Source organism: Peromyscus eremicus, unplaced genomic scaffold (assembly GCF_949786415.1).
Source record: "Peromyscus eremicus unplaced genomic scaffold, PerEre_H2_v1 PerEre#2#unplaced_82, whole genome shotgun sequence".
In the NCBI taxonomy this organism is placed as follows: domain Eukaryota; kingdom Metazoa; phylum Chordata; class Mammalia; order Rodentia; family Cricetidae; genus Peromyscus; species Peromyscus eremicus.
In genome coordinates this window covers 290,149-313,910 of record NW_026734322.1, presented here as the reverse complement: position 1 = coordinate 313,910, position 23,762 = coordinate 290,149, and the positions used below count along the sequence as shown (strand labels likewise).

The following is a 23,762-nucleotide window of genomic DNA, read 5'->3' as shown; positions in this document are numbered from 1 at the left end:
GTTTATAACCAGTAGAAAGGCCCATCCTTCCACTAAAAACCGGGTCTCTAACAAGCTGTTCAAGAGACCATTACAAGGTCACAACCAACATTAAGTCCTGGTATGCCATGGAGGTTTATTAATTATTGAACAGGGAGTCTCCAGTCTTTTTGAAAAGCAGTTTTGAGTCAAGTTCTCCTACATTGGTTGAGGTGGACTTGAACCCTGTCTGTAGCCCCACATAGCATTGCCTTTGTTATCCCCTGACTAATCACCCTAAATTCTATATTACATGTCTGCACCACCACAAGGTTCTAAAATTACCAGTTTGAGTCACATAGTGAATTGTCCACTAGACAACAAGGAAAGGAAATGTGTGTGAAAAATGGCTTCTTCAGACCAGAAAAGGAAGAAGAGTGGAAATGGCCTGCAGAGAGGTAGTGATGCCTGTAGACAGGAGAACAGGCCACTGTGTACACAGCAGTGGGCACTAGACTAGGCAATAGCTTGATCACAGATTGAAGTTGAGTCTAGTGAGCTGAATGGGTCTCCATTACAAAGAAGGGATGATGGAGCATGGTGAATGACTTACTCTATAATTTCCCTGCATGTATTAATTTCTCCCATGTGAATGAAGATGGACACTATTGTGTGGTGTACAGTTTATGGAGGATAGCTTGGACTGTTAAGTATTCAGTTTCCAAATAGCGAACTCTCCTATGGAGATATGTGCAATCCTTACTGATACAGTTAAGTCAGCTGAGATATTTGAGATACAGGCCTTTGGCCGTAATTCCATGTGTTAGCTTACAACACTCAGTTGCTACCATTTTACATGTGACAAAGTCATTCAGTCTCTTATAAATGGTATTCACTCTACTATGGGGGTGCCTACTCTGATTCAAAGTCAGTATAGCTACATATGCTTTCAATCACTTTTGTTACTTTAAAATATCTATTATTGGTATCACTTGTAATATTCATTTTCTTTTAATGCATTACTGATCATTTTTTCTATGTTTCCCAGTTTAAGAATTTTATTCCATTTTTTTCCTTAACTGGTTTGTTTATGTATTTATTTATGTCAGTTTATAGCAGTGCTTCTCATTCTTAGAGGTCATGGTTCCCTTTGGGGGATCAAATAACCCTATCACAGGACAGGTCTAAGACTGTCAGAAAGTGCACATATTTATATTTTAATTCTAAGAGGAAAAATATAGTTATGAAGTAGCAGTGAAAATAATTTTATAGTTTAGGTGTCACCACATCATGAGAAACTGTATTAAAGAGTCACAGCATTAGGAGGGTTGTGAACCCTTGGTTCAGGTCAAAATCTCTTGTAGCTCAGGCTTGCCTCACATTATGTAATTGAGAATTTGCTTTGAACACCTAATCCTGCCTCTGTCTTCCAGTGCTGGAAAGCAAGTCCTGCAACTCCTTCCAATATGAGCCTTGACTGATCTGTGGGAAGGAAAAATAGACCAGTGAATAAGTATCCTCCAACTTCTCTAGATTTTATTTTGCATATACAAATGAGGATGAACTTGTATAAGAATTGAGATCACTGGTCAACTATAAAGCACGTGTAGTCACAGCAGAGAGAGAGATGAGGAAGAAAGAGTGTGAAAACTTTCCTGCTGTGATAGTAGTTGACATTAGCAATGAGTAGTGAGGTTATCAATGTTACAAGATCAATAAATGTTCTGACTGGCCATTTCATGGGTCCACAGACCAGGCAATCAAGAATCTGGATACCAAAGAACTGAAATTTTGTAAAACCAAATTAGAGTATTTACACCATTTGAACCTAAGAAGTAGAACTGGATAGAATGGTGTGGCCCTGCCTAACATGACTGTGTTTTCTAGGTTTAAGATGTGTACACCAAGAGAAATGGTGTGAGTAGTACTTGGTGTCCTCTAATACAAATCCCTGGTCTCTGGAGCACATGGCCATAAAGCCTGTTTCAATTTTTTAACAAAATTATTTGGGATTATATTTACATTATTATCACAATGTCTTCCTGTTGTGCCAAGATCCTGACCCCCAGAGAGACCACCAAAGATGTGCATGCCAGAATGCAAAAGCAAGGTTTAATTCTGGATATACAAGCCTAAGCAGGGACTTCGTCCAATATAGTCAACGCAGTGGAGGCTGGAGGAAGTGCCTGCCTGTCTGCAAGCTCAGTTTTTAAAGGCAAAAGCCACAAGGTTACATCATTTAGAGGTGCTAGTACGGGTACAATTCTGATTGTTTCTCTTCTAGGAGCTTTCTAGAAGTCATGGGTTAATCTTACTTCTAAGGGAGTGGTTACCCGCCACCATTCCTCATTGGCTGCCCTCAGGTAGGGACATTTCTGTGGTCAGTTACCCTGGAAACCAGGGAGAGGACAATCCATAGTCCAGCAGTCATTACCTCATGACTACGTTGTGACTCTGTACTATTACACTTCCTGGTTTCTGGAATCTGGACTGACTTGTTTCAGTAACTATTGGCCTATTCCTAGAAGGAGAAATCTTAGGCCTTAGTTTTTGGGTGAAAGCATTTTGGTCTTATTTATAAGATGGATCATTTTGGTCTCACATTCCCTGCTTTCATACCCTCCCATAGACCCTTCATTGTGTTCTAATCCATGGCTTCTTTTTGTTTAAGAACAGTTACTGTTTGAATGTGACCTGTATTTGGTTGCAGGATTTCCCAGTTGTGAAGCAACAGTTTGGTTGCACTGGACTTTGATTAGGTAATGAACAGTGCACCCATAGAAGCATGTGCCTTCGAAGAAAAACAGGAAGTGCTCTAGAGATTAGAGAATTTTACTAAAATACCAAATCTTCTGGTTAGTGTCCTATCCAATCAAGTGTGGAAGGACCCACCTGGGAGGGTTTATTTTCTCTCTGAGGCCTTTGAAATCTGCTCACCCAGTAGGGAAACTGCTAATATCCTGAAGCCCAGGTGAAGTCTCTGATGAGGGACTCTGGGGAGTGTTAGCAATTAGGAACACCAGTAGGAGGTAACTTCCAGTTTCTTTCCAGGATTCTCCTCTTGTTCTGCTTTAGGGATCTGTAAGGAAGTCCACAAGCCCATGCTGTGGTGAGTGTAGCACGTTCAGTGCAGGTCTGTTGAGCTTTCTTTTCTGCTGGGACTAGGATGAACCATGATCCAGACTGTGGTTTTGTTGGTCCTTGTGTTAACCTCGGCACTAGTGCTTGTCCTCTGAGCCTTCCTGTGTATGGAGTTCTTGAGTATGTAAGTATGTAGAGACTCTGCAGCCCTGCATGGAAAGATAGGATGCTTGTAATATCACTGTCCAGTATGTGCCCATGGCCCAGTTTTTAGTGTGTGGTGTATAGCAATAATGCCTGCACTGCCACCACCCTTTCTCCATGTTCTAGCCAGAGGCTGTGGATCAAAAAACAGAGACAAGAGACAGCAGGTGATTCACCTCAGCAGAATGCCAAATGTCATTTATTGAAGGAGGAAGGAAACCTTAAATACAGTCTTACAGCACAATGGGAGAACCCCAGAAGGCAGAAGTTCCCTACTGATGTTTACAATCTTGCATCTAAGCTCTTAACACCCAATATGCAGGATACACAAACAAGGAACTTCCCTTAAGCATTGAGGAGGGTGGAAACTGGCAGGGAATTAGCATAGGGAGGACATCAAGGTCAAGGTCAGCAAGGAAGGCTGCAGAAATTTCGCAGTTGTGCATTGTGTTGTGTGGGTGGATAGGGCAGAATCCACATCTTGTGCCATAATCCATGTGACAGGAATCATTCATAACTAATAAGAAGTCTTTGTGTCATGATTTGAGAGCTGGTTGGTGGTCTAAATGAAAGCCTGCTACAGATCCCCACTCACTCTTTCTCATAGAGGGTTTCTCTTCAGATATTACTATTGCATATGTATTTGTATGTCTATATTCATAAATAAATATGAGCTGCTGAGTCCATTTGGTATTTTTTCTATTTATATAATTTTAGTGCAGTCCACTTTGTTTTGGATATCCAACTATATCTCATCCCTGGGAAATACAATTCTGCCTCTCAATAGTCACTAGTTTCCCATAGTTCTTGGTCTAGGGAGATGGTTCATTAGATCTCTTCAAACCTTCTATGTTACTATGTCTATTGGCCATGTTTTCTCTTCCACATGAGATCTTCTTGCAGGGCTCAGGGTCTGTCTACTTTGTCAGCTTTGGCTTTGTGTTCCCAGCTCCTGTATGAATGCAGGTCTGGAGTAGGTCTCCTCTTCCTGAGCCCTGTGTTTGTAGTGGATGGGCTGCCCTGTTGTCTCTTCTGGCCTTGATCTTAGAGCAGCTCTCCAGTTTAGCTGCCAAGCACTCCCCATTCTGCTACTTACCAAAAAACTAATGTCACCACAGGATTCCCATATCCTCTCAGTCAGGCAAAAAATAGTGTCTGGAAGGTTATTTCCAGGGAGGAGGAATGTCTGTGAGCATGTTTTTTGGGTGTGTCTGTGAGGGACTTGCCTGGGGGATGCATCTGGAGATTGCAGTGAGGAGAGGACTAGAGGAATTTCTGTTGAGATCGTCTCAGGGATAAGATGTGTTTAGTAGGTGATTTGTGGGCTTGGCCCAGGGAAGTAGGAATGCAGGGCTGTAAAAGTTCACAGGCCATGTGCACCAACACTGCTCTTCTCTTGCCTATCTCAAATATCTATGGAACCAAAGGAGGTGTTCATGGAGTGTCATGTGGCCTGATAATTTGAAGTCCTGGAAACCCCTGAACCTGAATCTAGCTGGACAAGCATCCAACCTAGGCTGATGATGAAACCAACAGATGTGAAGTTCCCTATTGTGCTTTTGTAGTTGCTAGGAGTAGCTGGGTGCTGGGAACAATGCAAGAACTACTTGCCATGGTCATAGAGGTGAGAACCTGATGCAGGAAAAGTGAGACAGAAATCCATCTACATTTTTAAAGCATCTTCCTGCCACCAGGTTGTCTTCTGATTCTTTAGTCTATAAGCCAATCTCCAGAGCCTTGTTTGAGTCCATATGCCTTCCAAATACTTCTTGGTTGCTCAGCTGCCATACTTAGCTTTCCAGGAGCCTCCATTGTCTCTGAGACTTCAGATACTGCTAGAGTCTTGGAAGTTCCTGAGACAGCATGGGTGATCCCCATTGGTGAGCTCCTTGGTAAAACTGGAAATGTTATAAGGCAAATAATCTCATTACTGTTATTTTGTAATCAGTGTGTTAAAGCCTTTGCATATCATAGTAATCTTTAAAGGTATAAAAGAACACATACTGGGGAGAAACCCTATGAATATAATCAGTGTGCAACACTGTACTCTTCAAAAGCATGAAAGAACACATTCAGGAGAGAAACCTTATGAATGTAATCAGTGTGCTAAAGCCTTTGCACAACACAGTACTCTTCAAAAGCATGAAAGAACACATACTGGTGCAAAACCCTATAAATGTAATCAGTGTGATAAAGCCTTTGCAAAACACAGTACACTTTAAGTACATGAAAGAAGCCAGTCTGGAGAGAAACCCTATGAAAGTAATCAATTTGGTAAAGCCTTTGCAAAACATTGTCAGCTACAAATGCATTTAAGAACACATACTGGAGAGAAACCTTATGAATGTAATCAATGTAGTAAAGCCTTTGCATATTACCAAACTCTTCAAACGCATTAAAGAACACATACTGGACAGAAACTCTGTGAATGTAATCAGTGTGGGAAAGCCTTTGCACAACATGCTCATCTTCAAAGTCATAAAAGAACACATACAGGAGAGAAACCATATGAATGTAAGGAATGTGGTAAAGCCTTTGTACGATTCAGTAGTCTTCAAAGGCACACAAGATCCCATACTGGTGAGAAACCCTATGAATGTAATCAGTGTGGTTAAGCCTTTGCACAACATGGTAATCTTCAAGTACACAAAAGAAGACATACAGGAGAGAAACCCTATGAATGTAGTCAATGTGGTAAAGCCTTTGCACATCACCGAACTCTTCAAATGCATAAAAGAACACATACTGGAGATAAACTCTATGAATGTAATCAATGTGTTAAGTCCTATGCTCATCACAGTACTCTTCAAATACATACAAGAAGACATGCTGGAGCAAAATCCTATGACCATTATTAACGTGGTAAAGCTTTTCATCATCACAGTCATCTTCAAACGCATGAAAGATCACATACTAGAGAGAAACCCCATGAATTTAATCAATGTGGTAAGGTCTTTTCACACACAGTACTCTTCAAATGCATGAAACAACACCTATTGGAGAGAAACCCTATGAATGTAATCTGTGTGATAAAGTCTTTGTATATATCAGTAGTCTTTGAAATCATTAGAAAAAGTCATACTGCAGAGAAACCCTAAAAATATAGTCAGTGTCATACAGTTTTTTTCTTTATACACAAGTAAAGCTTTTTCTGTGCAGTCAATCTCTTAAAGCCTTTGCATATTACAATAGTGTTAGAGTACCTGCAAAAAGTACTGAGGGCTTATTATTATAAAGTATTTGGCACGATCCTTATCCAAAAGACTTGCATTCATTTACACAATGGTGTTCATTCTGTAAAGAACAATTTGACAGTATCAGCAATCTGTTCATGCATCATGATGTCCATTTTTAAAGTGTTTGCCCCTGCAAAACCATGGAATAAATGAATTTATTAGTTTATAAAGCCCTCTGTGTAGGATAAAAGGTCAGCCAAAGAAACATATCTGGAAACTAAAACCAGAGCCAGTGAAAAACATTCAATTTGGCACTGAAGCCAGAGCCAAAGAAATACATTCTACCTCTGACCAACTGACAACAACATCAACCAATCCATGACCAGAGAATCCAACCAATCACTGTGCATGAAACCCTCCCAATCTCAGAGCATGAACTTGAAATCCAACCAATACCTATGCTCAAAATATTTTCACTGGAAATCTCCAACACTATGAAGCCCTGTAGAAGCCCTGTGTCTGTTCAGCTGGCAGCTGCTCTTTTTCACACTGACACAGGCAGCCACTATTCTGGATTCCTCTCCCTATATAAATCTCTTGAATTAGATTTGGGTGAAGATCTTCTTTTGCCAGAGCAGAGCAGAATCTCTGCTGGGAAACTTCCTAGTGGAGTGGAACAGAGAAATAATGGACAACTCTGCAGAAAAATTCTCTTCAGGGAGTGGAGCAGAGCAGCAAAGGACAGATCTGCTGGAAATCTGTCTTAGCTGAGTGTAGCACAGCTAATCTGTAATTGCTCATTTTTGGAGAGGAGCAGGTTTGCCACATCTTTCAAGTAAACTATCCCACACTGGGACAAGCTTTCAGGACTAGCCTAATTTTCTAACAAGTCAGTATTCCTATCTCCTCACAGCTTTAGGTATCCAGCTTCTTTGCAGCTTTTTTTCTGAGAGCTGTAGGTATCCTGGAATCCTTTCCTGCACAGCTTCAGGTAGAGCCTGACACTTCAACAGCCAGGATATCTTTTTCCTTTCAATTGTATATATCCAGGATACTGTCTACTCCCAAATATAGGTGTAGCCTAACTTTTGATACTCAGGGAACTTTTCCTTCCAGAGCTAAACACTTAAACCATGAATTTAAATAATAATGTAGTATTTTTAGATTTTATACTCCTCTTTAATTACATGAAATAACTAATTCAGGTGTCAAACTTTATGGATTTGTATTAGTTCCTTTTCTGTTCTTGTTATGTAATGTCCATGTCAACTTATGAGTTTTTTTTGACCCCAGGGTCAGCATGTAAGTGGCACGGCATCAATTGTCAGACATGGCAGATAAATCGAGAGCTCACATCCTTAGATTGCATCATGAAGCAGAGAGTGGGAACTGAAAATGATGTGTGGATGTAAATTATCAAATCCTACCCCTGATGACATATTTCCTCAGCAGAATAGCATTTCCCAAACCTTCACAAATGATACCACCAACTGAAAAGGATTTCTTTGAATTCAAGTGTACATGCTTGCTTTCTGTTATATGAACCAATTCACAATGAAGAAAATCTTTGTATACCTTTAATTGTCTCAATATCTGTGCTACAGCAATGCATGCTTACAAATGAAAAAATTTCATCAATGAAAAATTGTTTTTTTAAAGAGTTGTTTTAGTTTTAATTATGTGATGTTAGTACATGTTTTTTTGGGATATATGAATTTGAATACTAGTTTCTGAAAATGTTAGGCTTTTGGATCTTCTTGTAGCAAGAACTGAAGGAAATTGTCAAAATCAGGTCTTATTTCTGGGAATAAACTTTCCTTAACTGCCCAACCATGTCTCTAGTTGTGAAAATATTTTAAAGCCTATTTATAACACATTAAAGTCAGGAAATAGGGACAAACTTATACAAGAGAAAAAAATTATTCATGTAAACAACTTGGTACAGATTTTAGAAATCACAGTTGTCTTCAGCTTAAAAAAAATCTTACATCATTTTCCTTGCAGTATAGCCTTGAAGGAAGTAAATTAGTTACTATGTTTAGTCAAGACTGATGGGGGAGATCAATGCATTTTCATTTCTATTTTGAAACATTTGAGGTAGATAGCAAGGTGCAGTATATGTGGGGCAAATTCATTTAGTTAAATTTGTTTTTGTGGTCTTTATATTTCTTCTGTGGCTTTTGATCATCTTCCTTTGAGTTTTTACTTAGTGATATGTATTTTTATGCTATAATACATAGAATGGGAACCCATCATCTTACTAGTCTATTGTTTATTTAAATATGAGGCAGTGTAGAATCATACTTTCTGAGTAAGAGTGTCTGTAAAAAAAGTGGTGGGGTGTGGTGTTTGGTTTTGATTTCATGTATTCACAAATCCTCTTGAGATTTTGTTGTTTATGTTAAGCCTGGCATGGATTTCAGGAATGCTTCAAGGATACATTTGAACTCATGATCCTCATGTGTCTAATTCCAGAGTACAACACCAAGAGTAGATAATCTATGCCCAATGTGTGCTGTTTTGTCAACCCAACAATGTTAATTTTAAAATGCTTAATAGAAAAGAATACAAGAAACATTAAACACTTTATATGTGCATTCAAAGTGGTATTTTCACGTGTCTGGTAGAAATGTAATAAAGTAGGATAATCAGCAGTCAATTGTGTTTCTTATATCATAGCTTGACGATTTCTTTCTGTATATATAATTTGAAGTTCCATGCATCTTCCTTTCCCCATCACTTATCCATTTGACACTTCACATTGAAGTATTGCCCTGTAAGGGAATTATCCCAAGATGGTAGATAATGTAATGACACTAAGATTTTTCTTTTTATTATTAAGATATTTCTCTTCATTTTACATACCAACCACAGATATTCATGTCTTCCCTTCTCCCACCTCCCAGCCTTCAATCCAACCCACCACCCCAATCCCACCTCCTCCAAGGCAAGGTCTCCCATGGGGAGTTAGCAGAGCCTGTTACATTCAGTTGAGATAGGTCCAAGCCCCTTCTGGCTGCACCAAGGTTGCACAAAGTGTCTCACTGTAGGCACTAGGCTCCAAAATGCCAGCTTATGCACTAAGAACAGGTCCCAATCCCACGGCCTGAGAGCCCCCTAAACAATTCAAGCTAATCAACTGTCTCAACTATCCAGAGGGCCTAGTCCAGTACCATGGGGGCTCCTTAGCTATTGGTCCCCAGTTCATGTTTTCCACAAGTTTGTCTAGTTTTCTCTGTACTTTTTCCCAGCATCGTCTCAATGTCCCTTGCTCATAGAATTTCTCTTCTCTCTCATCAATTGGACATATGGAGCTTTTCCTGGCACCTGGCAGTCCATCTGTGCATCTGCTTCCATGAGTCACTTGATGAAGTTTCTATGATGATTGTTAGCATATTTAACCATTCAAACACTGAGTAGGCCAGCTCAGGCACCCTCTTGACTATTGCCAGTACTCTAAGGTGAGGTCATCCTTGTGGGTTCCTGAGAACTTTCCTTGCACCCTGTTTCTCCTTATTCCCATGATGTCTTCATGTATCATAGTATCTCTTTCCTTGCTCTCCCACTCTGTCTCTGTTTCAGCTTGACCATCCCATTCCCCTGTATTCTCATTCACCACTCCTTGTCCTCCATTACCCCCCTCACTACCAGTTTGCTCATGTAGATCTCATCTATTTCTTCTTTGGTGGACTATCTATGTGTCTCTCTTAGGGTACTCCTTTTTAGCTAGCTTCTCTGGCGTTATGAGTTGTGGTCTGGTTATCCTTTGCTTTACATCATATATGGAGACATGAGATCCTTCCTCTTTACCAAACTAAGTCTAGGAATCCCTTTTGTTGCTGACAAATCTTCTTTATTCATGAGGGCAAGCTGTAAGGTATAAAAGGGAGCTTGTTATGTATTTCAAATCTCTGAGTATCTGATTTCTACATTTTGAGCCAAGAGTCTCACCTTTTCTCTCAAAAGAATAAATAATTACCCTGAGAAGGGTAGATTTGTCTCTTTTCTGATCACTGGACTATAACCTGCTATAACTTCAGCTGCTCTTGAACCATGTGGTTTTATGTGGCTTTCACCAAAACCCAATTTTGTTAATATTTTAAACTTGGATAATGCTAACAGTAGATATGGCATCCTATACCTACTACATGCAAAAATCACTCTGTGATGTCTTCAGAATCTTTTGAAGACTGACTTCTTCTCTAGAGTATATAGAATGTTTTCTTCTTTGCCAATTCATGGGTTTTCTGAATTCAAACCCTATCTTAGATTATAAGTAGGCCTTATTATGCTCCCCATTATTGTACCTGCGATCATACAGTATCTTAAATAGACAATATCAATATGTATGGAAGAGCGTGGAAGAAAGATTTTTAAACTTTGACCTTGAACAATATGTATGAGATTTTTAACATGTTAGTGTGTAATGTCATCCAAGTTAAAAATGAGTCAATGATTTCAAGGTGAATGTTGGCTAGTAAGTCACAAAGGCAAAGGAAACTGGAAAAAAGGAAGCTTTTCTTATTTCACAGGTTTGAAATAACATTCCATTACAGCATGGAAGTCTCCTGATAGTGTTCACACAGAGAAAAGACACTGCATTCTGCTCATTGATACTACAAATCCACTACCCAAAGAGATGCCTGCAAGCAAAGCAAGGTACAATTTTTTACCATCTCCTATTAATTATGTATATGCGGTTCACTTGTAGTATTTTTTTCTGACATGAGCTTGGTCTGTGAACTAAATCATCAGCTCTTGTAAAGAAGGACATTACATAGAAGAAAAATGAAAGAAAGGAAGGAAGAATAAAAGAATAAATGATGGAAGGAAGAACACAAGTAAAGAAGAAAGAAAAATATGTAAAGGAAAATAAAATGTATATGAGTATAGTGCATAATAATAAAAGATAAAGGATGAAAGGTGGATGAGGGAAAGTAGGTAGGAAAGAAAAATCAAGGAAGGAGAAAGGAAAGGAAGCTAGAAGAGATAACTGAGAAGATAATATTTATGATATTAGAAATTTTTGTGCTTATAAATGATTTAGAGTTTGTAAAAAAATTACTGATAAAAGAATCCTTTAATGTGTAAACAAAGGAATATACGTGGTATTGTTTATGCTTAGGAAGAATATTTTAATATAGTATAATGCAATCTAAAAAAAAGAACAATATCAGTTAACATATTGTCCTATTCCATTGGGAAGAAAATTTCTCCCATGCTCAACATCCCTGAGTTTCTGCTAGATTATTATGTAGGACTGTCGCCTCCTGGTTTTCTTCTCATGCAAATTGGCATAGCAATTGCCAATTTGTTGGATTATTTAGCTCCTGTTTGGGTATTCATATTGTTAAATTTTTATCAAATGCATAGAACAATAAACATAAATGGGATGTTTGTGAGTTCACAAATCAAGAGGAAATAACATAATCACATTATAATCTCAATAGTAAATAAAAACAAACACTAGGAGGAATACCAGTATTCCTTCAACTTCATGGGAAGAGAGAACAAAAACCTGGATATGTTGGGTTCTCTGGAAATTTGGAATGGTGTAGCAATAATGCACATGCTACCACCACCCATTCACCATGTCTGAGTGAGGGGCTGTGGATCAAAAAACAGACACAAAGACAGCAGGTAATTCGCCTGAGGAGAATGCCAAATGCCCTTTACTGAAAGAGGGAGGAAACCTTAAATACAGGCTTACAGCACAATGGGAGAACCCCAGAGGCAGAAGGTCCCTACTGATGTTTACAATCTTGCATCTAAGCTGTTAATGCCCAATATGCAGGATATTCATCAAGGAACTTCCCTTAAGCATTCAGGAGGGTAGAACCCAGCAGGGAATTAGCATAGGGAGGACATCTGGTCAAGGTCTGCAAGCAGGCAATGGCTTTACACAATATGGGAGGACACCAGGGCCCTACAGAATGGTTTAGTTTAAAGAGCCAAAGAACAGCTAGGGACACTGAGTGTGGCTCTGTAGAATTTGTATCTCCGTTTTCAATCAAGTGTGAAGAAAGAAAGCCCAGGTAACTTTCCTTCTTAACAAAGCACCATGTGTACACTCCTGGGGTGAGCACTCCTGGGGTGATAATTTCTGTTTCCCTGCTAAATACAACAACTTTTGTAACTGTAAGACTGTTTTTCTCTTTTTGTTTGGTCAAGAAATCAAGAGCCCTGCATGCTTTGGGAATGTACACTGTCCACCAGGTCCACAGATCTTAAATCAACTTGGATGTCCTGGAGAATGCAGACTCCATTACTTGCAATCTCTCACATGAAGTCAAAGGAAAAACTGAGTGTATCACTAAGACAATTCGGTTTCAGAATAGAATTTCCATAGAATTAACATAGGTTTACTCACTTGATTCCAAGACCAGAGTCACTCTTCTAGTGTCAATGGCACCTCCACAATTTATAGTAACTATAAATATTGAAAAATTAATGTAACCCCATTATTAGCAGTAAGAGGGTCCAGAAACATCAGAATAAATATTATCAACATTGGTCTCGAGCCAGAGACTGAGACTTCTCAATAAGTAACAATAACATCCTAGCTTGCACAGTGTGGCAGGAACCTCACCTATCTTCAGACCCCAAGTTCAAAAGTGACACACAATGCCTTCAATTTTCATAGCTGGTACTGTCCCCATTCATCTAGGGTTTTAGAGTGTATCAGATAGGTTAAGTTAGGCATCTGTCTCAGAGAAAAGCAACTCCTACTTCTACATCAATGTAGTATAAGAAATGGCTTAAAACCTGGCAGAAAGAAGGTAAAAATAGAATAACTGTTACCCTGGAAGATAATTCTGAGGCTTTTATTTCTTATTCCATAGTTTACTTCTTAGTTAATGGGACATCCACCCAGAAAAGGCTCTGAACATCTATTGCTCAGACAGTATTCAGTGGGATTAGTAATAGTGCCAGGGGCAAGGTTAATGTCCAAGGCTTTGGCCATGGACTGATTGAAATCACTTTTATGGTCCACTTATTTTGGATAATAATGTCTTAAGAAAACACTGCATTTCAGCTGCTCCCTGCTTGTTGGTCCCATGACATGGGCAGAGAGAATCCCACTTGGGTTGCCAGGCAATAATATTGATCTCACAGTCTGTCACAATAGCCACATGGCAAATCAATCCCACCCAATCATGACCTCACTTTATGTCCTCATTTTTCTACTCCTGAAAACACAAGTCTCTCTGTGAGTTGTAAGTATTTTTCCTTCTACCTTTAATATGGCTGTAGTAAACCAAGCATTATTGAAGGCATCATTTTTTATCCCAGTAGATTGTTGAACATTAAGACATGGTCCATATAATCTACTTCTCATATCAGGAAAATGGAAACAACCCCATTCTTGTGTCCATTATTTACTCAGGCCCTTGTTACTTTACCTCTTTTTAATGTTGTTTTTTTCTGCCTGAGGCTGTATGTCTATTATGAATAAATTAAGTTTTTAAAAATCACTGATAATTTCAATAATTTGTCATATGAGGTTACTGGTGATTAAAAGAGAAACCTTTAGGGTAAGTTTTACTATTACATCAGTCATTCAAATACAATCAATAGTTTGGGTAACTTATAATGTCATAGTGCCACAAATAAATTATGCAGTACTATCAAAAGGCTTTACAGAATATGGACACAACTACAATTTTACAAGCTTGGATAAGGTAGCTTAAATTATCTAATACCCTTCTGTTTTGCCTATCATAGCCTACAATGATGTCATTTTCTCATTGGGTGAAATTGAGTAGTGTTATCTTTAAAACTCTATTTATTAAAAAATTGTTGTATTAAATAATATAAAATAAAAATTACATTCAGAATGTATTCATCTTTGGTGCATTTAAGGTAGCTACCTTAAATGTCTTTAGCTAAAGACAAAGATTGCAATGAATCCTATGAATGTATCCTATAAAAACGGACAAAAATAATAAGGTAGAAGAAAGCATTCCCATAACCAAAGCAAGAAGAAGAGAACTGGGAAGCTTGAGTATAAATGTATGTGAGAGAGTCCAAATACATCATTAGACTAAAAATATTTAAGTAAAAGCTATCTTGAAAAATTAAAACATATAATAAAGGAGATATAATAAAATGACAGTAATTATTTTACAACTTGAGATAATTTTGACGTTTAAGTGTCTTACATTCCAACTAGAAGAAATAGCCTGACAGAATAGACTATATAAATAAAAGAGAATTGTTATTGGAGGTCATTGCTCTCTTGATGGACCTCCATCCAGCTCCCAAGTAAATCATACACAGAGGCTTGTTCTTACTTATGAGTGCCCAACCTTAGTTTGGCTTAATTTCCAGCCAGGTTTTCTTAAATTAACCCTTTTATCTTTTACCTCTGGCTTTTCTTATTCTCTAAATTCTGTAAATCTTACTCTTACTCTGTGGCTTGCTGTGTAGCAGGGTGGCTGGTTCCTGGAGCCCTCCTCATTCTCTGACTCCTTGATTTTTAGAGGTCTCCACCCAGTTTTCTCCTTCTATATATAATCTAAGCCTGCCAGCCCACCTATCCTTTGTACTTTCTTGCCTTCTGCCAGTTCTTTATTAAATAATCAGGTGTTTTACACAGGCACAGTAATATACCTTCGCAAAGTGAAACAAATTCAACATAAACAAAAGCAGTACACCATAAATAATATTCTATTACATAGAGCGATTTGGTACCTGCAACAAATGAATTTCAGTGCCAAAGAAATAGGCAGAAAATCACATTTGGAAACAAACAAGTATAACCACACTGATACTCCACAGTGTGCACTTTAAAGTTAAATTAGTGAATGAGAAAATGAAGGTTACTACATATTGATAAAGTGAGAAATTCAACAAGAGTCCATAAACACACGTTCTTGTGACATTGATGTTCCCAATTTTATAAAGCACACACTACTAAATATGAGCTAACAGATAGAACTCAACGTCATTTTGGGTGATTTTAATACATGATTATATCAGTTATCAAGACAAAAGCAAAGCAATGAACAACCGATACACAAATAAACGGACGGATTTAACATTTACAGAACTTTCATGGAACAGTAGCAGAATTAATTTTTATCAGCAGACTGAGCAATTACTTTTCAAAATGTTTTTATGTGAAGCAAATCTTCTCAAAAACAAAGTAATTGAAATAACTTTTATTTTTATAAGATCACAGTATAAAAAATACAAAATAAAACAAAAATAAACTATAGAAAATATACAAATACATGGAGGCTAGAAAATAAAACACTGAATAATCAGTGAGATGCTAAAGAAATTGGGAGTAGGTTCCAAAGTTCTTAGACACAAATGGTGGTAGGAATAGAGCATAACATTCTTGAAATGTACAAAAATAACAGAACATTGGATTCTACAAAAAAAAAGGTGATGCAAGAGGGAAGTTGAAGTCTAGTGGTACAAAGGTAAACATTTAAAAAATTCGGGACTAGTAGATGGTTTAGCAAGTAAAGGTACATGCCAACAAGTCTGAATTCAATTTCTGGGAAACATGGTATAACAAAGGCATTTTTTAGTAAACTTTTCCCATCCACCATCCACATGTGAGTTACAGTGTGCACACAGCTGAGTGAATGCTATATCTGCGAGTTTATACACAAATAACTGTGTGCTGAAAACATAAAAATGAAATGTCATTAGTCAGCAAGAAACAGCAAAGATCAGAACTCATGTAAATTGGTTCTGAATCTTAACTCATATTGTACAAGAGAATACTCAGCCAATACTAATAAAATCAAACCTGAACAAACCATACAAAAAAACCAATGAAACACACAGTTCTATAAAAGGATCACCATGTATGACACACTCCTGTAGTAAGAATGACACCACTTCAAGTTAAGAGAACACGCAAATGGAAAGAATATGGAACCCCACTATTAACTGGGACAGGGTTCAGAACCTTCAGAAACAAAAATCACTGATGCTGGGTCAGGGGCAGAGCTCAAGATCTCTCAGCATGGCACAGCTACATACTGACCTGGAGAGTAGTACAATCTTTCAGCAGTGATATGGGCATCACGTTCACAAGAGACAATACATTCAGTCTTCCCTAGTGTTATTGACACTGTGGTTACAACATTTTGGAGAGTATCAGATAGGGAATTTGGTCAACTACTATGGGAAAGGACAAAATAAAAGAGAACAGAACACACAGTAAACACTGCTGCCCAACTCCCACTGAGGTCTCTATAAGTGTGAAGTAACAGCTTGTCAAAGTGAAGAGACCACTTGGCATGCAGAGAATGGGAGGAAGAAGGCCACATGCAACCCAACGAGGTGACAAAGAGAATGACTCATTTGACCTTTGCAGGGGGCTCTTCTACTTGCAAGCTGCTATCCCCACTGTGATCATACATAAACCCTGAAAAGCAAATGTGCAAAAAGCAAATGGTGCTGGACTTTGAACTTACTCCCTCAAGGTTGTTCATAGCACCTCTCTCCTCACAATGACATGAAGGTGTGTGATGTGTGACTGATCCATCTCCATCATTGGACTGCAGCTTCAGGCAGAGAAGCAGGGATTGATTGGCAAATGATTCTCACAAAAGACTCACTTCCCAGAACTACTGGTGCATGGACAAAAAAATAAACAGTTGACTGTCATGAAAGTGGTGATGGGGTTGAATGTGTGTGTGTGGGGGAAGAATGTTTATGACTAAAGTGATGAAGTAAACACAAGCGAGTTGAATGTTAAACAGGCTAATGTTACAGGTAGAAATAGTGCTGGACCTAACCTTGACCCAGCTGCTTGTTTATACCTGCTCTTTCTGTGTCTGGGGGTCTCTGACATTTTCCACTTGGCCAATGGTAGAGAAAAGGGAATTCCAGAAAGAATCATACTATTTCTGAAATCTCCAACAACAAAAGAATCCAAGAACCTATAGTAAGAAAACAGATTCCCCATTTGCCCTTCTCTGACCATGGAAATGGGAAAACATCAGCAAGTAGAGGACAAATCCCATCTGAGTGAGGGTAGGAGACACTAGTGGTGTAGCAGTCCTATGGCAATAGACCCCTGCATAAAACCATACATGATATCCATCTTGTGTTGCAAACTGGACTTCTAAGTGTCATGACTCATTTGGTGATGGAATTACTCTTTCAAAGGGGGAGGAATCTCAGATAATCTGCATAACAGATATTTACATTATGATTGATCACAGTAGTGAATACAGTTATGACATAGCAAGAAAAATAATTTTATGGTGAAATGTCCAAACATGAGGAATTGTACTTCAATGTTCATGCCATTAGGAAAGTTAAAAATAGTAGTTCTGGAGGCTATTAAGTATGACAATTTGGTGTTGGGAGTAGCTAACAGTCTCTTTCACTATTGACAATGCTGAGAATGAGAAGCGTAAGACAAAGCACTACTTGCTAAGGAAGCTTGCTAAGAGGCAGAAAGGCTGGAGCCAGAGATTCAGACTCTGCAGTACAGCAACAAGGAAAGCCAGAGATGGCCATTGCACAATGTTGTGGTCCCCTGAACAACAGGCACTTAACAATGGAAGACTGACTCCTCAGCCAGACCATTTAATTTCTCTGAGGCCTTGGTGTTCTCATTCTTTAAGCTCTGCATGTGTGACATGACCTGCTCATGCCCCATCTTGAGCTTTTCATAGAAAGTATTTGGCAGGTAGTAGGTCCTGGACCTAGAGGTAATGAACTCCATGAACATAGTCCTCAATAATCACAGGAATTCAGGGTGTGTTCTAGACTACTGGATGTCATGGGATGCCACATCCTGTCTCCTAAGTAATGGGAACTTCTGGTATTTATTAAACTTGCTATTGTAGGGACAAGGGGCTGGCTAAAGAAACCCACCCTGAACCTGGAGCCCAGAACTTGGGAAGAAATACTCAGATCAGGGCAGAAAGAAACACAGTTTGGCTCATTCAGATCAGAGCCATCTCTGCCCCGGCCAACTGTCTCATGAAATCAACCAATCACAGAGCAGAACAGTAGAACCCTGTGCCCCAAGTCAACCTGAGGTTTATTGCACCCCCAAAACATCCAGTGTAAACTGCCCTGTCTTGTCAGTATATAAAAAAGGCTGTTCTGTCCACCCTGGTAGAGGCAGCTACTCTTCCGGACTCCTCATTCTCAAATAAATATCTTTCTCAAAAGAATTTTGGGTGCGATGATCTTCATTCACTGGCATAGAGAAGATCCTTGTTGAGATGTCCCCCTTGGACAGAGCAAGAGGGAGCTGAAAGAGCAGAGCAAGGAGGAGCTGAACAGAAGATCTTTGCTGAGACATTCCTCAGTGAATAGAGCCATAAAAAGCTAAAAAGTAACACTTTTCTCCAGAGCCAGAGTACATTGCTACATTTCTGCAGGGGTTTTTCACTTTTTTGCAAAGTGAAGCAAAAGAAAGCCACAACATAGGCAAGAGAAGCAGAGCTCAGCAAGGAAGCCCCCTTAAGAGGGGACTAAGCAAAGCTCAGCTGTAAGAGCTCTCCAGGAGAAGAGCAGGATTGTTGTATCCTGCAGGGAGATCATCCTCCATTAGTTCCAGGCCTGAATTTCCAAAGAAGTCAGAAATTTGTCCCTTCCAGGGTCAGGCTGCTTCTTTGCAGTTCCAGCTGTCAGAGCTGTGCACAACAGCTCCAGGTCTCTGGGACACCTTCAGGGAAGAGCTGTTGTGAGCAGCTTGAGGTGTCCAGGATATCTCACCATCTAGGGCTGAACTGTCTCCTAGCAATTTCAGCCATCAAAGCTGTCCTAAGCACATCAAGGTATTGCGTGACTCCCTAGGTAGTCAGGACACCTTTCCCCAGAATTGTTGCAACAAATTTACTTATATTGTTGGTAGCAAAACCCAGGACCAAACCCACAGAGTTGCAAACAATTTACTTACAGCTATTCTGACCCTAGGCCAGCAGAGGTAGGCTGTTCAGATGATGGGAGTTGGACGTACATGAGCTCTCTCAGGAGGCTTGCTGAAATAGAAGTCTAAGAATTTCCTTGGTGTCTACTCCACAGGTGTGTACCCTCCGGAGTCTGTGAAGATGTTTCTCCTGTCTTCAAAAACAAATTCTCTATGATGGGACCTGTCACAATGGAGACCAAAATAACATCGTGAACAGTTTTGAGGATGGGACGCAACATCATGACAGATTTATAAACACCTCCAAGGAAATATCTATGTGTCACTAAAGTAAGTACACTGGCTGAACTATAATACTCAAAGTGGTACTCCCAATTTTCACCAAGGCATCACCTGAGAACTGTGAGATAGGGAACTGCACATGCCCAACCACAGATCACTGACTACAAGGACTAGACGGAGATACATGCACAAACACATAGAAAAATACACAACATAAACACATGTATGTGACAGACAGAAAGACAGAGAAAGAGATACTTAGACAGAGAAAGAGAGACTGAGTGATAGAGGGAAAAATCTATCAATTGGATGCTGAAAAAATGCATGCAGGCATGTCCTCTCAGAGGGTATCAAAAGGAGCATCGATCAGTCTGAGTCCCTGTATCGACACATTTAGATGTGCGACCAGGCCTCTCCAACTACTGCTTGGAGAATCAATTGTACAAGGCCTTTTAAAGCAAGTAACAAAAAAATTAACTCAAACTCACAGCAACTAATACCTCACACTAGCCAGCACTTGATAGATTCTCTTCAAAGTCATGCTGGGAATTCATACTACTGCCTCAGTCCATGAGTACTATGACTCATGTCACAGGCTCTGTTTTTGTTTCTTTTTAAAGGAAGCAGAATAGTCTTTGTTCTCATGTCATTCCTGTCCACATTTGAGGTTCTGCCACTGGGAGGAATTCAGAGACATGATTTTGGCATACCCTGAAGGCATACCCTAAAGATGCAGCCTACCAGAAACACAGACCTTATATAAAATGAATTAATGATGACAGAGTGGATCTGAGATTGAAACCACAAGGTTTGAAAGAATGAATACCTATTCTTCATGCTCTCTTCTGTGATAAAGATCAGGCGATCTCACTGTTAATTTCTTTCAATGGTCATTTCCTGTAGTTGACTAGTCAGTCTGTACCTTCTGCTTCACCTGCATCTTGGTGAGGAAGGTTTGGTGGGATGGTGGCTCTCTGGTTCTCCTTGTGGGTAGGAAAACATAAATGAACTTGCAGTATCACAAGGCAAAGATAATGGATAGACCCCCCTGAGTCCTAATCAAATGTTTGAGAAAGCTTGTTTACCAGTGACTCGGTGACACCACAAATTATTTTGTCCTGTGCTTCAGATACCCCCTCTGGGGAACTCAGCTGTCTCCTCTATTTGAAGGGAAGTGGTTATCCCAGCTATCTGGTTTTCTCTGCCCTCATAGCACATGATCCAAGTAACCAAGGAGATAGCCTCTTCAGGTGCATTCACAGCAACAGACTCAGAATTCAACTTGGCTGCAGAGTCCACATGCCTGTGGGTTTACAAGTCTGGAAAAAATTGCCATAGTTCACAATCACATCAGTCATTTAGAGGTTCCCCAAATATCTTGACAGATCACTCTAACCATATAACTGTTGATGGAGAAGACATATAAGGGCAGAACATGGTCACCAGACTCATCAAGTCACCTCACTGACAACTCAGGAACACAGAGCAGCTGGGAAGTACCTAAAGTTAGCCACTGTGGTTGAAGTAGAGTGATGTCCTGCCTTGAAATGGGCACATCTCATTAATCCCTCCTGCTTTAATGTCGGTCTCATGTTCACAAATCAATGCCTATCTACCAAAAGGAATGAAAGCCAAGAGTTCCCAGCATAAAGCATTGGCCTTACCAGTTCCTCACTTCTGAGCCAGAACAATTTATATCCTGGAATCCTTGAATTTCAAGAGGCATGACAAGCAGGGAAGTTCTGTTGGTTCCTAGAGACTCCAGCTTTCTGTTCCCCATTAGTGGAAGATTCAGCACAATCCCACATCCTCCAGGAAGATTCCCTTTTCTTGCACAAAACTCATTATACCATTCTCTTGACCATTTACTTCTTGATATTTTACTTTGAGGCTGAAGGTCAGCTTTCTTCAGTCACTCTCTGGTTTCTCTACCCTCTCCATTCTCTTTCTGAATTAGATTCTTCAGTATACTGTCATGTTCACCAGTAAATGGCAAAGGCACTGAATAAATTTCCCAAGGGAAGTTGGTGTTGCCACAACATACGCGACATCCCAGAAGATGCCAGGGCTTTCCAGGATACAATAGAATGTTCAGGGAAGAGCTGCAAATGTCATGGGAACTGACATTGCTTCCATGCTAATGAGCTTTCCTCATAATACAGTGGAAGTCAAGTTGACCTTTGCAGGAGCCTCTGCTGGGATACAAGGGAAGCCCTTCAGCACCCCCTTCATCCAAAGCCAGAGATATCTTGCTGTGGGATGTTATGTATGGCAAATGTGTTGCTAATTAGTCAATAAATAAAACACTGATTGGCCATTGGCTAGGCAGGAAGTGTAGGCGGGACAAGGAGGAGAATAAAGCTGGGAAGTGGAAGGCTGAGTCAGAGAGACACTGCCAGCCGCCACAACGACAAACAGCATGTGAAGATGCCGGTAAGCCATGAGCCATGTGGCAAGGTATAGATTAATGGAAATGGATTAATTTAAGCTGTAAGAACAGTTAGCAAGAAGCCTGCCATGGCCATACAGTTTGTAACCAATATAAGTCTCTGTGTTTACTTGGTCGGGTCTGAGGCTGTGAGACTGGGAGGTGAGAGAGATTTGTCCTGTGGGCCAGGCAGGAAAACTCTAGCTACAATATCTCCCTGATTTATTGGACATCCTTTTTGTTCTTTCCATGTGTGGAACTGAATGTTTATCTCCTACTGAAATTTTATGTACACAAGGTAATAATATCATAAATTTATATATGCTATAGTTCTTCATTAAGTTCCTGCATCTCCTTATCTCCTTATCCACAAAACATTATAGACTTGATGCTGACTGAGAAGGACACTTGTTAAACAATTTCCTGGTAAAGAGTCTACAGGAAACCTCTGGGCAGAGTTGTGTTAGAGGAGGAGGCTGACACAGCCTAGGAACAAGTACCCATAGGAGCGTGTTATGGTCATGGAGCCCAGTGTCACTAAAATCTGTGTCATCAGCATGTTTGTAGTGGGTGTTGTACTCTCTGTTGAGTAGCTCAAAGTGGTGTGCTGTTACTGGGTAGTAAAGTTGGCTAGACAGCTGGAGTCTTCCACACAGAACATTAGTTTCCTACAGAGCAAAGGATATTCAGGAAAGTCCTTTGCAAGCACCTTCATATTTAGAAATATAGACACTAGAGTTCCACTGGACACTCTAGATCAATCGTTCTTAATTTTTCCAATTCTCTGACCCTTTAAATAGCACTAACAGTAGTTCCTCATGTTGTGGTTAACCCTAAACATAATTGTTTCATTGTTTCTTAACTTTAATTTTACTACTGTTATGAATCATAATTCAAATATTTGATTGCCGGATATCTGATATGCAACCCCCAATGGGGTGGTGACCCACAGGTTGAAGACCACAGCTCTGAATGCAGGCAGAAATCTCCTCAAATCCTGGCAGTGATGCTGGGGCAGTGTGATTCTTACTTTTTATTATCAGAGTGAATCAAACTAGTCACCTGGGAGGAGGGACACTCAATGAGGAATTATATGGATCAGATTAACTTTGAGCAGGTCTCTGTGAGATTTTATTAATTGTTAATTGAGATAAGACTCCCTAAAATGGGCAGAATCATTTCATTGTCTGCAACCTGTACTGTGTACATATGAAGAAGCTAGAGCATAAGCATAAGCAAACAGGCAGCATGCGTACATTTGTTTATCTCTGCTCTTGGCTGTGGATGTGATATGATTAGCTGAGTTCCTATTTTGATTTTCCAAAAATGGAACTATTACCTGGAATTCTGGGCTATGATCAATTCTTCCCATTCTAAGTTGCTGTACCTGATAACTCAGTGTGATAAAGATGTTAAGAAACCACTCTATGACAGAGGGGTTTTCACAAGTCAGTGAGATGTTTATTTCATGAAATGCACAACAGCACCATATTTGTTTCAGAAGAAGAGATCCTACTTCCTCCTGAACCCAACCTGTGTTTCCCTGTCACAGTTTTACAAAGACACAGAGACACCCAAAGACTCACAAACCACTTCACCCGGTCAACAAATGTGCCCTGATAGTGTCTTCCCACATCAAGTACCATGCTAAATTTTTCTAATGTGTTATATACAAGCTTCACTTAAATGAATGTATTTTTCTTTGAAATTCCTGACCATTAAAATTTTCAGATATGGGAAATTGGGTCTGAATTCACTGCTTTGACTATGAATT

General features: G+C 39.5%; 2 long non-coding RNA genes across 2 annotated transcripts in view; one reads left to right on the top strand and one right to left on the bottom strand.

Annotated features, from left to right (window-relative positions):
- Nucleotides 1-19,271: 19,271 nt before the first annotated feature.
- On the bottom strand, nt 19,272-20,896 carry LOC131901428 (uncharacterized). Its single transcript, XR_009376538.1, has 3 exons — nt 20,646-20,896; nt 20,387-20,543; nt 19,272-19,501 (listed from the first exon to the last, which is right to left on the bottom strand). It is a non-coding gene; the product is annotated as an uncharacterized LOC131901428 (long non-coding RNA).
- A 1,328-nt stretch (nt 20,897-22,224) lies between these two features.
- The window catches only part of LOC131901431 (uncharacterized), a 186,108-nt gene continuing 184,570 nt past the window's right edge, over nt 22,225-23,762 (top strand). Inside the window, exon 1 of the long non-coding RNA XR_009376540.1 lies at nt 22,225-22,286. This is a non-coding gene — a long non-coding RNA (uncharacterized LOC131901431). The remainder of the gene's footprint in view (nt 22,287-23,762) is intronic.